Source organism: Saimiri boliviensis, chromosome 9, assembly GCF_048565385.1.
Source record: "Saimiri boliviensis isolate mSaiBol1 chromosome 9, mSaiBol1.pri, whole genome shotgun sequence".
NCBI classification, from domain to species: Eukaryota; Metazoa; Chordata; class Mammalia; order Primates; family Cebidae; genus Saimiri; species Saimiri boliviensis.
Genome location: NC_133457.1, coordinates 21,592,910 through 21,608,858, shown reverse-complemented (window position 1 = coordinate 21,608,858; position 15,949 = coordinate 21,592,910). Strand labels below are relative to the sequence as shown.

General features: G+C 37.5%; 1 protein-coding gene across 3 annotated transcripts in view; it reads right to left on the bottom strand.

Moving 5' to 3' along the window:
* MLF1 (myeloid leukemia factor 1) overlaps window positions 1-15,949 on the bottom strand; it is a 44,040-nt gene that overhangs the window by 17,694 nt on the left and 10,397 nt on the right. The gene's annotated exons all lie outside the window — the stretch shown is intronic.

The following is a 15,949-nucleotide window of genomic DNA, read 5'->3' as shown; positions in this document are numbered from 1 at the left end:
AACAGTGAGATGGTTAGCAATTCAGATTCCTATCTAGTACTGCCACCCTCCCTATCCCAATCAAATTCACTTGCTCTGAATATGATTTGTAGACATGTATCCCTGATAATTTTTTTTTTTTTTTACATAGGGGATCATTCTGTCACCTAGGCTGGCGTGCGGTGGTATGATCTTGGCTCCCTGCAGCCCCAACCTCCTAGGCTCAAGCCATCCTCCTGCCTTAGCCCCCCAAGTAGCTGGTACTACAGATATATGCCACTGTGCCTGGCTAATTTTTATATTTTTTGCAGAGATGGTCTTCTCATGTTGCCGAGGCTGTTCTCAAACTCCTGAGCTAAAGTAATCTGCCTGCCTCGGCCTCCCAAAGTGCTGGGATTACAGGCAGGTGCCACAGCACCCAGCCTCCCTGATGATGTTAATTCAAGTAGTCCCTCAACAACCTTTGAGAAACAGTATCCTTTCTGTGTTTCTGGCTCCTGAATTAATTAGAACCTGAGCCTCTCCTCCTGAGCCTAAATTTCCTGTTGTAGAATAAGGGTAATATTGTATTTCCTTGTTCTTGAAATTAAATAGTGGAATCTGAAAGCACAAAACAAAATATCTGAGTGAAAGTATGTTGAATAAATGTCCATTTCTCTTATCTCCTCTTCCTAACTCTTGTTTGGATATCACTCTATTATCCTATCATTTAATACTCTCATGAAAAAAAAGAGTGATTTATTTTAAAAACACAGCAGGAATTAAAGGCGTGAGCCACCTCACCCAGCCCAATGCTGAGGCAGGCAGATCACGAGATCAGGAGTTAAAGACCAGCCTGGCCAATATGGTGAAACTCTGTCTCTACTAAAAATACAAAAATTAGCCAGGCATGATGGCACCTGCCTATACTCCCAGCTACTCAGGAGCCTGAGGCAGGAGAATTGTTTGAACCTGGGAGGCTGAGATTGCAGCCAAGACTGCACCATTGCACTCCAGCCTGAGCAACAGTGAGACTCTGTCAAAAAACAAAACAAAACAAAACAAAAACAAAAACAAAAACAAAAACAAAAACAAAACAAAAAAACCCACAGCAATGATCACATTTCAGGCTCTATTCTGTGTGCTTTATAAATATCAACACTATAATCTGATGTTAACCCTTTCATCACAAGTCTTATTGAAGAATCTATTTTTTTTTTTACCTTATCACAATGGTTTCCCAACTATGTTCCAGTTGGACAGTTACTGATCCACTAGTCAATTCCTTATTCCTCATTCTAGAACTTAAGGTACACCATGATTTCTTGCAGTCCAATGGAACCCCCGCTCCTCCCAATAGTCGCCTCCTTTCACACTTCTCCACTTCAGTTATATTCTTCTTAGGTCACCCTTTCCCCTTCTAATTCCAATCCTCTGATGTCATCATGAAGAAGCTAAAATTTTCCTTGCAGCTCCAAAGGAGGAAGCTAAAAAATTCTGTCTTCTGCCTGTAATTCCAGTTAGAACATTTCCTCTGAATTTCACAATATTTGCATACATACACCTATTCCAAAAGAGCTCAGATTTATTCATATGTTACCTTGGAGGTTAAATAAAGCATAACTGTTCCAAGTGTGAGCTGAAGATTAGCAAACTGCTTAACTGGATTTGCGCTTGTGTGTATAGACAGGTGTTTTCATTCAGCCTTGTTTAGGCATAATTTACATACAATGAAATTTACCAATTTTAGTTGTACAGTTTGGATTTTAACAAGTGTACAGTCATAACCTCCACCATAATGAAGATATAGAAAATTTCGATCACCCCAAAAAGTTTCTTCGTCTTTTTGCAGATAATTACCTGCTCCTAACCCTAATTATCATGAATAGGCTTTGTGTCTCTATCTCCTTCATTTCTGCTCTGATCTTAGTTATTTCTTGTCTTCTGCTAGGTTTTGAGGTTGTTTGGTCTTGTTCCTCTAGCTCTTTCAATTTTGATGATAGGTGTAGGTTTTAGATGTTTCCTTGCTTCTCATGTAGGCCTCCCCCAACCATTTCTTGGCAAAATTACTAACTGTTCTTAATTAAAGGCTCTGCTCACCTTGGTGCTTGCTACACAGAGAAAAATCTCTATTGCAACCAATACCTGCAGTTCTTCTGAAGTTCTTCCTTAGTGACTTTTGATTTTAGGTGATAGGAAACTCCTATACTATACTCGGTTTTCTCTGGCCCAAGTATTTTAATACATGGGACTTACATGTCCTGATAATAGTTCCAAGGGCTTCTTGTGCTTCAGTTTCAGTGGCTCCAGAGTAAGACCACCTGTGTGTCTGAGAAACTACACTCTGAGGTTTGTTTATGCCATAGAAGCTTACATCTTAATTCGGGCCATCCTGAACATGGTCTCAAAATTTTGTATCTATAAATATCTGTTTCTTGAGACAGAAACAGATGTATAAACTTTTTGTAGATTTGTAGTTCATTTTCTTGTCTTTAGATGAAACCAACAAAACTGATGACTTAGACTGAGGGCAGTTTTAAATGTGCTATGCTTGTGATTTAACATGTATTAGTTATCTATTGCTTTTTTAACTTAGAAGCTTAAAATGACATTTGTTATGTCACAATTTCTGTTGATTGGGAATCCAGAGCAGTTTAGGTGGGTAGTATTGACTCAGGGCATCTGTAGGCTGCAATGAAGTTGTCAGTTGAGGCTTTAGTCATCTCAAGTCTTGACTCATGGAGAACCCACTTCCAATTTCCTTCACATGGCTATTGGCTAGTCTCAAAAAAGTCTGCTTCTAAGCTCATTCAGGTGGACCGCTCCACAGTGCTGTTTCACATCATGGTAGCTCTTTCCCCAGCATAAGCCATCGTGTAAGAGAACACCTAAGACAGAAGCCATGGTCTTTTAACAATGTAATTTTGGGAGTGACATCTTATCAGTTCTTTTGTATTCTGTTTATTAGAAACAAATTAGTAAGTCCCAGCCCATGTTCAAGGGGAGATTACATAAAGGCATGAATACTGGGAAGTGGAGATCACTGGAAGCCATTTTAATAACTGTCTATCACACATAAATTAGTGGGTTCATTAGCTTACCAAAAACATATATCATCAAATTTATAATATTCTTAAGTTCAACAGTATCAGTACATTTTGCATCATGCCACAAATAAATACTGATATTAGATGATATTAAGATAACAAACTTTCTGACAGGAAATTCAGAAGGTACATTAGAATAATCAACACAATTTACACTTTTTTTAAATTTGTGAATAAATAAGTGAATGAGATACAAGGAAGTAAAGGACACATATAGATGACTATTTCAAGATTTTTCCATGCTAAAGGAAAAAAGATAATAGCTTGCGTATCAGGAAAACTTTGGGAAGAGAGAGGGAAAGTATATTAGAAGCCTTTCTTTGCTAGATTAAAACAGTTCTCATTGGCATAGATAACATAAATTCTGATTATTTAATTTTGTAATCTTTCAATAGTCTCAGAAAAAAACTCAAAAATTCCCTTGAATTATAAGAGGAAATAATAGTTACAAATCAGGCCATTAGTACAGAGAATGCTGCCATTGGGTTGGACACTTCTTCAAGAGCTGATACTTTCAAGATCTCTTTTTGACTTGTCCTAATTCAAACTTGTATTCTTCAAGCTATTACTCTTAATCATTATTCATAGGAATACCATTCAACATAATAGTATCAGGTTAATTAAAAGCTACATTTTACAGCACTTCAAACTTCTCTAACTATGTTATTAGACTAGGCAGTAAGAGCTGGATGTTTTTTCTTGAAATTGCTTTATATAATGTTATTTTAAAGGAATCTATCTGTGGTAGGCAGAATGGTTCCCCTAAAGATAGCTATGTCATAATCCCCAGAATCTTTGAATATGTTACATTACATGGTAAGTGGGAATTATGATTACAGATGTAATTAAGGTTGTTGTTCAGGTAACTTTAAAATATGACTAGCCTGGATTACCCAGGAGGACTTCTTTAATTAAAGATCCTTTAAATCTGGAAGAAGACATAAAAGTCAGAAAGATGTGATGATGCTTTTTTCCTTCCCTTCACCTGTTCATTAAAAACTGTAAGGATTCTCTTTACCTTCCAACTACTGAAACCCAAAGGCCACTCCTTTTATTCCTTGAATTTCAGCAGCAGGTATCTCTAACTTTGATGGGAATACACTGTTTTGAACTCGGACTGATAAACTTCTCCTTAATTGTTCCTTTTCCTTCTTGCCCTTTATACAATTTCTGAGTGAAACAGATAGATTTCTGGTGTCTCAAAATGCTGATACTCTCAGTCTTGAGGCAGTCAGTGAAGCTTAAACCCTGGAGCTGGTTATCTAGGCTCCTGTCTTTCTCTGTCTCCTCATACCCCAAGCACATGGACAAACATCTTTTAAACATGAATGACATTAAAATGCTGAAAAGCACTGCCCCCTAAAGACATGCTTTCTCCAGTTTTAATCCATTATCTGTTCTTTTCCCTGTCCCCTAAGGACTACTTCAACTTGAACATGCTTTAAAAAGTCATTAGAGGTACTTATTAAAATTACAGATTCCTGAAACATACACCTAGCATTTTGTATATCCCAAGCATGGCCCATTAATCTGCATTTAGCAAGCATTCAACCTATTCAACAATATTATCAGGGATCCCCAATTCAATTTCTTCTTGTTTTAATGCAATAGTCTCATTCACTTAACAAATATTTAATGAATACATATGTAAAGGGCATGGTTCCAGGTAGTGGGGACAGAGCCCTGAAATTTGGAGGTCTAAAGCTAATTTTCAATGACCTATTGGCCAAGAAGTTGGCATACTTTCCAAAGTACTCAGAATATAAAGTACAAATAATGATATAACTATGATGAAATATTTGCCTTTTTATATTCTAGTAACTCTAAACCTTATTATATTTTCAACATTTTTTCCTTAGTCAGCTTTTCCTCTTCATGTCTTGATTTCTATTAAAGGCACAACCATTATACTCCAAGTCATCCAGGTTCAAGACTTCAGGTATGAGCTAGTAAGGAATTTTATTTCTTTTTTTATTATTATGCTTTAAGTTTTGGGGTATATGTGCAAATTTTGCAGGTTTGTTACATAGGTATACACATGCCATGGTGGTGGTTTGCTGCATCAATCATCCTGTCATCTACATTAGGTATTTCTCCTAATGCTTTCCCTCCCCAATCCCCGCTATACCTCTCCCAGCCCCCCACTGCCCAAACCCCTGTGTGTGATGTTACCCTCCCTGTGTCCATGTGTTCTCATTGTTCAAGACTCTGTTTTTGCATCAGTTTTCTGGGAATAATGGTTTCCAGTTTCATCCATGTCCCTGCAAAGGGCATGAACTCAACCTTTTTAATGGCTGCATAGTATTCCATGGTATATATGTGCCACATTTTCCCTTTCCAGCCTATCATTGATGGACATTTGGGCTGGTTCCAAGTCTTTGCTATCATGAACAGTGCTGCAATAAACATGTGTGTGCATGTGTCTTTATAACAGAATGATTTATAATCCTTTGGGTATATACTCAGTAATGGGATTGCTGGGTCAAATGGTATTTCTAGTTCTAGATCCTTGAGGAATCACCACATTGTCTTTCACAATGGTTGAACTAATTTACACTCCCACCAACAGTGTAAAAGTGTTCCTTTTTCTCTACATCCTTTCCAGCATCTGTTGTCTCCTGATTTTTTAGTGATTGCCATTTTAACTGGCATGAGATGGTATCTCAATGTGGTTTGACTTGCGTTTCTCTAATGATCAGTGATGAGGAGCTTTTTTTCCATGTTTGTTGTCTGCACAAATGTCTTCTTTTGCCAAGTGTCTGTTCATAACCTTTGCCTACATTTTGATGAGTTTGTTTTTTTCTTGTAAATTTGTTTAAGTTCTTTGTAGATTCTGGATATCAGCCCTTTGTCAGATGGGTAGACTGCAAATTTTTTTCCCATTCTATTGGTTGCCAGTTCACTCTATTGATGGTTTCTTTTGCTGTGCAGAAGCTCTTAAGTTTGATTAGGTCCCATTTGTCTATTTTGGCTTTTGCTGCCATTGCTTTTGGTGTTTTAGTCATGACGTCCTTGCTTATGCCTATATCCTCAATGGTACTGCCTAGGTTTTCTTCTAGAGTTTTTATGGTATTAGGTCTAATGTTTAAATCTTTAATCTATCTAGAGTTAATTTTTGTATAAGGTGTAAGGAAGGGATCCAGTTTCAGCTTTCTGCATATGGCTAGCCCATTTTCCCAACATCATTTATTAAATAGGAAATACTCTCCCCATTGCTTTTGTCAGGTTTGTCAAAGATATGGTAGTTTTAGATGTGTGGTGTTCTGAGGCCTCTGTTCTGCTCCATTGGTTTATATTCTCTGTTTTGGTACCAGCACCATGCTGTTTTGATTAGAGTGGTCTTGTAATATAATTAGAGTGGTCTTGTAATATAGATAGAAGTCAGGTAGTGTGATGCCTCTAGCTTTGCTTTTTTTTGTTTGTTTTTTGTTTTTTTGGCTTAGGATGGTCTTGGCTATGTGGGCTCTTTTTTGGTTCCATATGAAGTTTAAGGTGTTTTTTTTCCAATTCTGTGAAGAAAGTCATTGGTAGCTTGATGGTGATAGCACTGAATCTATATATTACTTTGGGCAGTATGGCCATTTTCATGATACTGATATTTCCTAACCATGAGCATGGAATGTTTTTCCATTTTTCATGATACCGATTCTTCCTAACCATGAGCATGGAATGTTTTTGCATGTTTGTGTCCTCTCTTATTTCCTTGGGCAGTGGTTTGTAGTTCTCCTTGAAGAGGTCCTTCACATCCCTTGTTAGCTGTATACCTAGATTTTTATTCATCTTTGTAGCAATTGTGAATGGGAGTTCAGTCATGATTTGGCTTTCTGTTTGTCTATTATTGGTGTATAGGCTGTGACTTCTGCATATTGATTTTGTATCCTGAGACTTTGCTGAAGTTGCTTATCAGCTTAAGGAGATTTTGGGCTGAGATGATGGGGTTTTCTAAACATACAATCATGTTATCTGCAAATAGGGACAATCTGACATCCTCTCTTCCTATTCAAATACCCTTTATTTCTTTCTCTTGCCTTATGGCCTTAGCCAGAACTTCCAATTGTTGAATAGGAGTGGGCATCCTTGTCTTGTGTCAGTTTTCAAAGGGAATGCTTTCAGTTTTTGTCCATTCAGTATGATATTGGCTGTGGGTTTGTTATAAATCTTACTATTTTGAGATATGACCCATTGATACCTAGTTTATTGAGAGTTTTTAGCATAAAGAGGTGATGGATTTTGTCGAAGGCCTTCTCTGCATCTACTGAGATAATAATGTGGTTTTCCTCTTTGGTTCTGTTTATGTGATAGATTACGTTTATAGATTTGCAGGCTTGCATCCCTGGGATGAAGCCGACTTGATTGTGATGGCTTTTTGATGTGCTATTGGATTCAGTTTGCCAGTATTTTACTGAAGATTTTTGCATCAATGTTCATCATGGATATTGGTCTGAAATTTTCTTTTTTATTTACATTTCTGCCAGGTTTCAGTATCAGGATGGTGTCGGTCTCAAAAAATGAGTTAGGAAGTATTCCCTTTTTGTATTGTTTGGAATAGTTTCAGAAGGAATGGTATCAGCTTCTCTTTGTAATTCTAGTCTAGTTGTGGATTTTAGGTCTGTGCTGTGCTAGCTCCAAGGAATGGAAAAATGGTGAGAAACAATTCCACTGAAAGAATGGGGAAGAGATAAGCCTCTAGTTCAGTTTCTCTCCATCAAGAAAAGTTGAGGATGGTTTACTTCTGAATTACCACTGCTTCTTGTATTATTTCCTTCCTGGATTCTAACTTCTAGAACACAGTAAACTCTTAGTATATTACGTCTAAATTTATTTCACACTCAAACTTAAACAATGGCTTCCTTGGGCATATAAAGCTACATTATTTCCTCTATTCTGAAAATACTGTGCCATCATTTCCCTATATCTAGTGTTGCTGAACAGAAGTCTGATGACAATCTGGTTCTCATTCTTTCTAAGAAATCTCCTCTCTGGATACTTTATGATTATTGTCTTTATATATTTTTTTAATGTATCAAAATTACATTTTCATAGGTCCAAGTGTAGATTTAAAAAAGTTATCCTGAAAACCACCAATTGCCATTTTTTCTTTTTCTTTTTTTGAGATGGAGTTTTTATTCTTGTTGCCCAGGCTGGAGTGCAATGGTATGATCTCAGCTCACTGCAACCTCTGCCTCCCGGGTTCAAGTGATTCTCCTACCTCAGCCTCCCTAGTAGCTAGGATTACAGGCACCTACCACCACTCTCAGCTACTTTTGTTTTCATTTTTAGTAGAGACAGGTTTTCACTGTGTTGGCCAGGCTGGTCTTGAACTCCTGACCTCAGGCAATCCACTCACCTTAGCCTCCCGAAATGCTGGGATTACAGGTGTGAGCCACCACGCATGGCTCAAATTGCACTTTTCAATGTGAGTTCCAAAACATTTCACTCTTTCATTAATTCTAGAAATTGTTCTTAAATTACTTCTTTGGGTATTTACTATTACCTTATTTTTATCTGTTCTCCTTCCTTGTCAAACTTTTTTTAAAGCATATTTTTCTCATCTGTGATTTTGTGCTGAATGTCAGAAGAAAGTCCTTGGCTCAGTTTCCAAGCTTACTATTTTACTCTTTGCTTGTAAACATTCTGCTTAATTCAGTTTTTTAAAAAAATTAATTTCTGTCTCTCTTGTTCTTTATTAAATGGCTGTACTACCCTCTGACACTTCTAAAGATAATATCCTCTCCCAACTCTGACGATCTGTCTTAGTCAACTTTTGTGTTGCTATAGAATACCTGAGGCTGGCTAATTTACAAAGAAAAGAGGTTTATTTGGGTCATGGTTCTGCAGACAAGAAGCACAGAGCCAGCATTATCTTCTATGAGTCCTTCAGGATGCTTCTATTTACAGAGGAAGGTGAAGGGGAGCTAGTATATGCAGAGATCACATGGTGAGAGTGGAAGCAAGAGGGGGTAGAGAGATGAGAGGCTCTTTTTAACAACCAGGTCTCTGGGGAACCAATAAAATGAAAACTCACTACCCCACCTTACCCCTAGAAAGGGCATTAATCTATTAATGAAGGATCCACCCCACCATGACCCAAACACCTCTCAATAGGTCCCACTACCAACATGAGAGGTCAGATTTTTTTTTTTTTTGAGATAGAGTTTTGCACTGTCGCCTGCACTGGTGTGCAATGGTATGATCTCAGCATACTGAAACCCCCGCCTCCCAGATTCAAGCAATTCTCCTGCCTCAGCCTTCTGAATAGCTGGGATTACAGGTACCCACCACCACACTCAGCTAATTTTTTTGTATTTTTAGTAGAGACGGGGTTTCACTATGTTGCCCAGGCTGGTCTTGAACTCCTCAGCTTGTGACCCGTCCACCTTGGCTTCCCAAAGTGCTGCAATTATATGCGTGAGCCACCATGCCCTGGTGAGGGATCAGGTTTCAACATGAGATTTTGAGAGTCAAACATCTGAGCAAGATATTTTTCTTTTTTTCTTTGACACAGGGTCTTGCTATGTCACTCAGGATGGAGAGCAGTGGCATGACCTCAGCTCACTGCAACCTTAAACACCCAGGCTCAATTGATCCTCCCACCTCAGCCTCCTGAGTAGCTGGAACTACAGATGTGCACCATCATACCTGGATAATTTTTGTATTTTTTGTAGGGATGGGGTCACACTGTGTTGCTCAGGTTGGTCTTGAACTTGTGGGCTCCAGCAATCCACCCAACTTGGCCCCCCAAAGAGCTGGAATTACAGATGTGAGGCACTACATCTAGCAAGATGTTTCATATATATCCACATATTTAACATTTTCAAGATTGTTCTTGCCTTTGTTAGTATCCAAGTTGCTATCTAGTATAATTTCCCTTCACTGAAGAATGAACCTTAACATGTCTTGTTCTATAGATATGATTGCAATAAATTCTCTTCATTTTCTTTTACCTAGAAGTATTTTATTTCGTTTGCAATTTTTAAAGGAAATTTTCAAAAAATAAACCTGGGTTGACATTTTTTTTTCTTTCTGCAGATATTATTGCCCTGTCTGCCGGCCTTTTGCTTTTTCTGATAAGTAAAAGGTAATTCAAATGTTCTCCTGTATCCAGTCAATGTATCATTTTCTCTGGCTGTTTTCAAGATTTTTTTTTTTGTCATTTGCTTTTCAAGGTTTGACTATGATGAACCTAAGCATGGTTTTCTTCATATTAATTCTGCTTAGAGTTTGCTTATAGTGTCTTGATTCTCTAAAGTTTTATCTTTTACCATGTTGGGTAATTTCATTATTATTTTTCAACTAATTTTATGCCCTTTCTCACCCTCTTCTCCAATTACACCTAATGTTAGACATTTTGATTTTTTCCTATAGATTCCTAAAGGGTTTTTTTCCCAATTTTTTTCTGGTTTTCAGATTAACTTTCCTTTATCTATCTTCAATTTTAATAACTCATTTGTCATCTCCATTTTGCTGTTAAGGCTATCCAGTAAATTTTCTCTTTCAAATATTGTATGATTCTAGATCAAGTTTGTCCAACTGTGGCCTGTGGGCCACATGCAACCTGGGACAGCTGTGAATGTGGCCCATCACAAATTCATAAATTTTCTTAAAACCTTAGGATGTTGTTTTTTAGCTCATTAACTATAGTTAGTATTAGTGTATTTTTTGTGTGCCCCAAGACAATTATTCTTCCTCCAATGTGGTCCAGAGAAGCCAAAAGATTGGACACCCATTAGACTTTCTATTGGGCAGTGTGTATACATAAAAAAGTATATACACACACACTTTCTCTTTTGCTATAGAGAATTAATATCCTTTAATTCCTTGCAAGCATATTTTCCCTTACTTCATTGGGCAAAATCATAACAACTTCTTTAAAATTCTTGTCTGTTAATTTTAACATATGGGTCTTTTCAGGATCAGTGTCTTATTTTTTATCTGGAGAATGGGTCACATTTTCTTGTTATTTTGGATTGTATCTGTACATTGTGGATATTATGTTGTAGAGAGTCTGGATTTTGATATATTCCTCCAGAGTATTTTTTTAGGTAGGTAACTAATCTGGTTGTCCTTAAAGTTCAAATTCTGTCTCTTGAGTGGTAGCTTAAATCTCCATTTAGTTCATTTATCCCTCCTAACTGAACTGCTCTGAGTATGTCTCATGCATATATAGTTAAGCCTTAGACAGAGATTTGTACAAAATTTATTCACAGTATTTGGTGCTCACTCTTCTCTGGCTTTCTCCTTTTGGGGACTTCTCTCCCTTCCTTTTCAGTGACTATGGTTATTCTGCACTCTGTCCTTGGTTGCTAGGTCAAAAACTCTTTAAAAGGTTTTAGAGCAGTTTTAATCACTCTAAATGTAAGAGATGGGGCCTGCCTTTAGGCTAGAGTTATCCTTCCTTTTGTTCAACTGTTGAGACCTCTCCAGCAAATGGAGAGTTTTTTCCAGCTTTTGGTCATTCTCTGGTATCTTCTCCAGTAAGCTGTTTTTGTATTTCATCTTGGGCTTATAAAGTTATCTGCAAGAGAGTTGGTCCAGTTGGAGCTCTGTTGGTCACAGTAGAAATGTAAGTCTCCTGAAGATTTTAATTACACTTTCTATAATCTTGTTTCATTAACTTTGATTCCTTAAGTGTTGGTTCATCTGTTTGATTAGTGTAGCTTCTATCTTTCATGGTGTCAGTTTTTTAAAATTATATGTTTAGCACAAGATAAATTAATGTCAGGAAATGAATAAAAGTATTTAAAGGTACGTTCATAGATATGAATTAGGGGGGAGTAGCTGTATGTGTACTTGGTCCTACAATTTGGTTCAATATCTGAGACTTCCGTTTTCCATATCTGTCTCTCAGACCTTGCATTGCTGTTTTATTTTGAAGTTTCTTTCCTGTTTTTACATGCTTCCCAAACTCTTTCACTATAAGGGTGAATAGACTTATATCTTTTTTCTATTAAATTAGCTTCTCTAGCTAATTTTCTTTTTCTTCCCTTTCTTTCTTTCCCCTTATTTCTTTTTTAACAACAATCCTGAAGGCTGGAAGTCTGAGATCAAGGTGTCAGGAGACTTGGTTTCTCTTGAGGCCTCTTCTCTCCTTGACCTGCAGATGGCGACCATCTCCCTGTGTCCTCACATTATCTTTTCTGTTTGTTCCTCCATTTCTGAGATTCCCCTACAGCAAAACAGCACCTGGGGGCAATTATCTTTCATCCAAAAAGGAAGTGAGGGAAAGAGTAGAGTGACTGAAAAATTAAGTTTTTCTCCCTGCCACATTCAGTCATTTTCAACTACTGCTTTAAATTAGTAACACAAAGTAGAAAAGAACATTTTGCTGCCAGAAATTACTGAGCAGACTTGGGGACAGAAGGAAGATACAGTTGGGGGAAAGGGAAGGAGAAGAATTTAAGAGGTAGATTGGCATACAATCTTTTAAATGTGTGTGTGTGCCTATTACTATTTAAACAAACTGTTATTAGATCAATTAAGAATAAGACACATAAACGTGTCTATTTTAACTTAACTTATCCTCTGATGTTTTTCCTTTCTTTATGCAGATCAGAGTTTGATTTTTATGAGTTTCCTTCTCGCTGAAGAACTTTTAACATTTCTTGCAAGGTAGGTCTACTGTCAACAAATTTACCAAATTTTTGTTTGTCTGAAAAAGTTTATTTCTTCCTGACTTTTAAAGGATAATTTTGCAAGGTACAGAATTCTAGGTTGGTGGGGTTATTTTTTTTCCTCTCAACACTTTACATATTTCATGCCATTCTCTTCTTGCTTGCATAGTTTCTGAAGAGAAGTCAGATATAATTCTTTTCTTTGCTCTTCTGTAGATTTCCCCCCTCTAGTTTCTTTCAAGTTTTTTTTTTTAATTTTTAGTTTAAATATGACATGCCTAGGTTTAGTTTGTGTGTGTGTGTGTGTGTGTGTGTGTGTTTCGTTTTTGTTTTGTTTTGTTTTTTGCATTTATTCTTCTTGGTGTTTTCTAAGTTTCTGAGATCTGTGGTTTGGTATATGACATTAATTTGGGGGTTGTTAGTCTTCACTTCTTCAAATATTGCTCCTGTTCCTTTGTCCTCTGGTACTCACATTACATGTTACACCTTTTGTAGTTGCCCTAAAGTTCTTGCCACAGTTCTTGGATATTATGGTTTTTTTTTTTTTCAGTCTTCTTTTCTCACTTTCATTTTGGGAAGTTTTTACTGTCATATCCTCAAGCTCAGAGATTCTCTCCTAAGCTGTTCATAGTTCACTGATAAGCCCATAAAAGGAATCCTTCATTTCTGTGACTTTTTTTTTTTTTTTTTTTGACATGGAGTCCTACTCTGTTGCCCAGGCTGGAATGCAATGGCATGATCTTGGCTCACTGTAACCTCTGCCTGCTGGGTTCAAGCAATTCTCCTGGCTCAGCCTCTCGAGTAGCTGGGATTACAGGAATGTACCACCATGCCCGGCTAATTTTTGTGTTTTTAGAAGAGATGGGATTTCACCAAGTTGACCAGGCTCGTCTCAAACTCCTGACCTCAGGTGATTCACCTAAATCTCTAGCATTTTTTTATTTTTACAATTTCCATTTCTGTGCCTGTTCTGGCATGTTGTCTGCTTTTCTGATTAAAACCCTTAGCATATTAATCATAGTTAAAAAAAAATCCTAGTCTATGCTGGGCGCAGTGGCTCGCACCTGTAATCCCAGTACTTTGGGAGGCTGAGGCAAGTAGCTCACTAGGTCAGGAGTTATAGACCAGCCTGGCCAATATGGTGAAACCCTGTCTCTACCAAAAATACAAAAATTGGTCAGGCATGGTGGCAAGCGCCTGTAGTCCCAGCTACTCAAGAGACTGAGGCAGAACTGCTTGAACCTGGCGGGAGGAGACTGCAGTGAGCCATGATCGCACCACTGCACTCCAGCTTGGGAGACAGATAGAGTGCGAGACTCCATCAAGAATAAAAGAAAAATTCCTAGTCTGATAATTCCAATATTCCTTGCCAGAAACATGGTTTGGATACTTATTCAGTTTCCTGAAACTGTTTTTTGCCTTTTTGTATGCCTCATAATTTTTTGTTGAAAGTAGTACATATTTACTGAGTAATGCAAACTGCAGTAAATAGACCTTTAGTAATGTTATGGTAAGGTGTTGAGGCAAAGTTTTCTGTAGTCATAAGATTAACTCAGTCTTTTGCTGAGATTGTACCTTGGTTTGTAAACTTCACCAGTGTGGTTTGGTCCTCCTCCAGTGTGGTAAGATGGCTGGAGGAACTGGAGTTGGGTATTTCCCTTCACCCAGGTATATTGAGCTTTGGTAAAAAGTTTCTCCTGACTGCAGGCCTTGCTAAGAAAAACAGAATGCTCTGGCATATTTAATGGTTACTTTTCCCCCTCCCTCTGTTCTGCTGGAAGCATGGGATGATTTTCTACAATATTCACTGTTAGAACCTAGCAGAGCTCCTGCAGCTAAAACTCACAAAATTATGGAGGACCATGGAGTTTGTAACTCTGACACTTGCCCACACCGAGTCTCCAGTAATTAGTCAACTACAGGTTTTCCTACCCTTGCACTGGTTCCTGAGGAGGCTTCTGCTCCAGTTAAGTTGTGATTCTCTATATCTGCCTTTCTGTGATTCTCTGCATTCTGTGATTTGCCCATCTCCAATTACATGGGCAGAGATTTGCCCTATGACCTAAATTATCTGCTAGATATAAGAAAAGTTGTTTTTTCAGGTTGTTCAGTTTTTGTTATTAGCATTAAGTGGTAACCTCTAAGCCTCTTACATGCCAGATTATCTTGAGACGGGGTTTTGTTCTGTCACCGTCAGCTAGAGTGCAGCGGCATGCTCATGGCTCACTGCACCCTCCACCTCCCAAGCTCAATCAATCCCCCAACCTAAGCCTCCTTAGCTGCGACTATAAGCATGCACCACCATGCCTGGATTTCTTTTTTCTTTTTCTTTTTTTTTTTTTTTTTTTTGGGTAGAGACATGATTTTGCCATGTTGCTCAAGCTGGTCTTGAACTCCTGGGCTCAAGTCTGGTTTCAGCCTCCCAAAGTGCTCACATTGCAGGTGTTAGCAACCATACCCAGCTACATACCAAATTCTTGTAGGATTTTTAAGTTTGAATTTTTGTCTTGATGGGCGAAGAAAATTTAAGACTACCATTCCTAGATTTCCTACCTGTTAAAAATTTCAGAATCACTATTCTAGCAGAGTTATATGCAATGACCACTATGAAGAAGTTGTGACAATTTATAAATTAATTTTAATTTATAATCTCAGTGTGCATAGATTAATAGTACACTGAGCAGCTCATGTTTTAGCACACTAGAAGGCAGAAAGGGGGTCGCTTTGTGTTTTCCAAAATCAAATTATGAAAAACAAAAGTTACTTTAAAATTAACAATTCAAAATTTGGTGTATGTATCACTCTACTTTTTTTTTCCACCTCATAAAATCTTTTTTTCTTTTTTTAAATCTAATTTCTGGGGTACATGTACAGGATGTACAAGTTTGTTACATAGGTAAATATGTACCATGGTGGTCTGCTACACCTATCAACCCAAAACCTAGGTATTAAGTCCAGTATGTATTAGCCATTTTTCCTAATGTGCTTCCTCTCCCACTACTCTACTTTTTATTTGAAGGTACAGAGTTTCAAATAGTTTTAAGATGCATAAATGAGTTACCTATGGAACATTCTCTAATTCTTACTTTAAAAACCAGGTTATTCCAAAGTATTTGTTATACCTTTGCAGTATGTATGAAATATTTCTTAACAAATGTAACTGTGTGAGGTTAAAGGATTTTATACCATCTGATGTTTTAAAATAGGCATTTCAAAAGGAGGTCCTTTTGCTTAGAGCTCTAAATTCACTCATCTGTTGTTTTAAAATAGGCA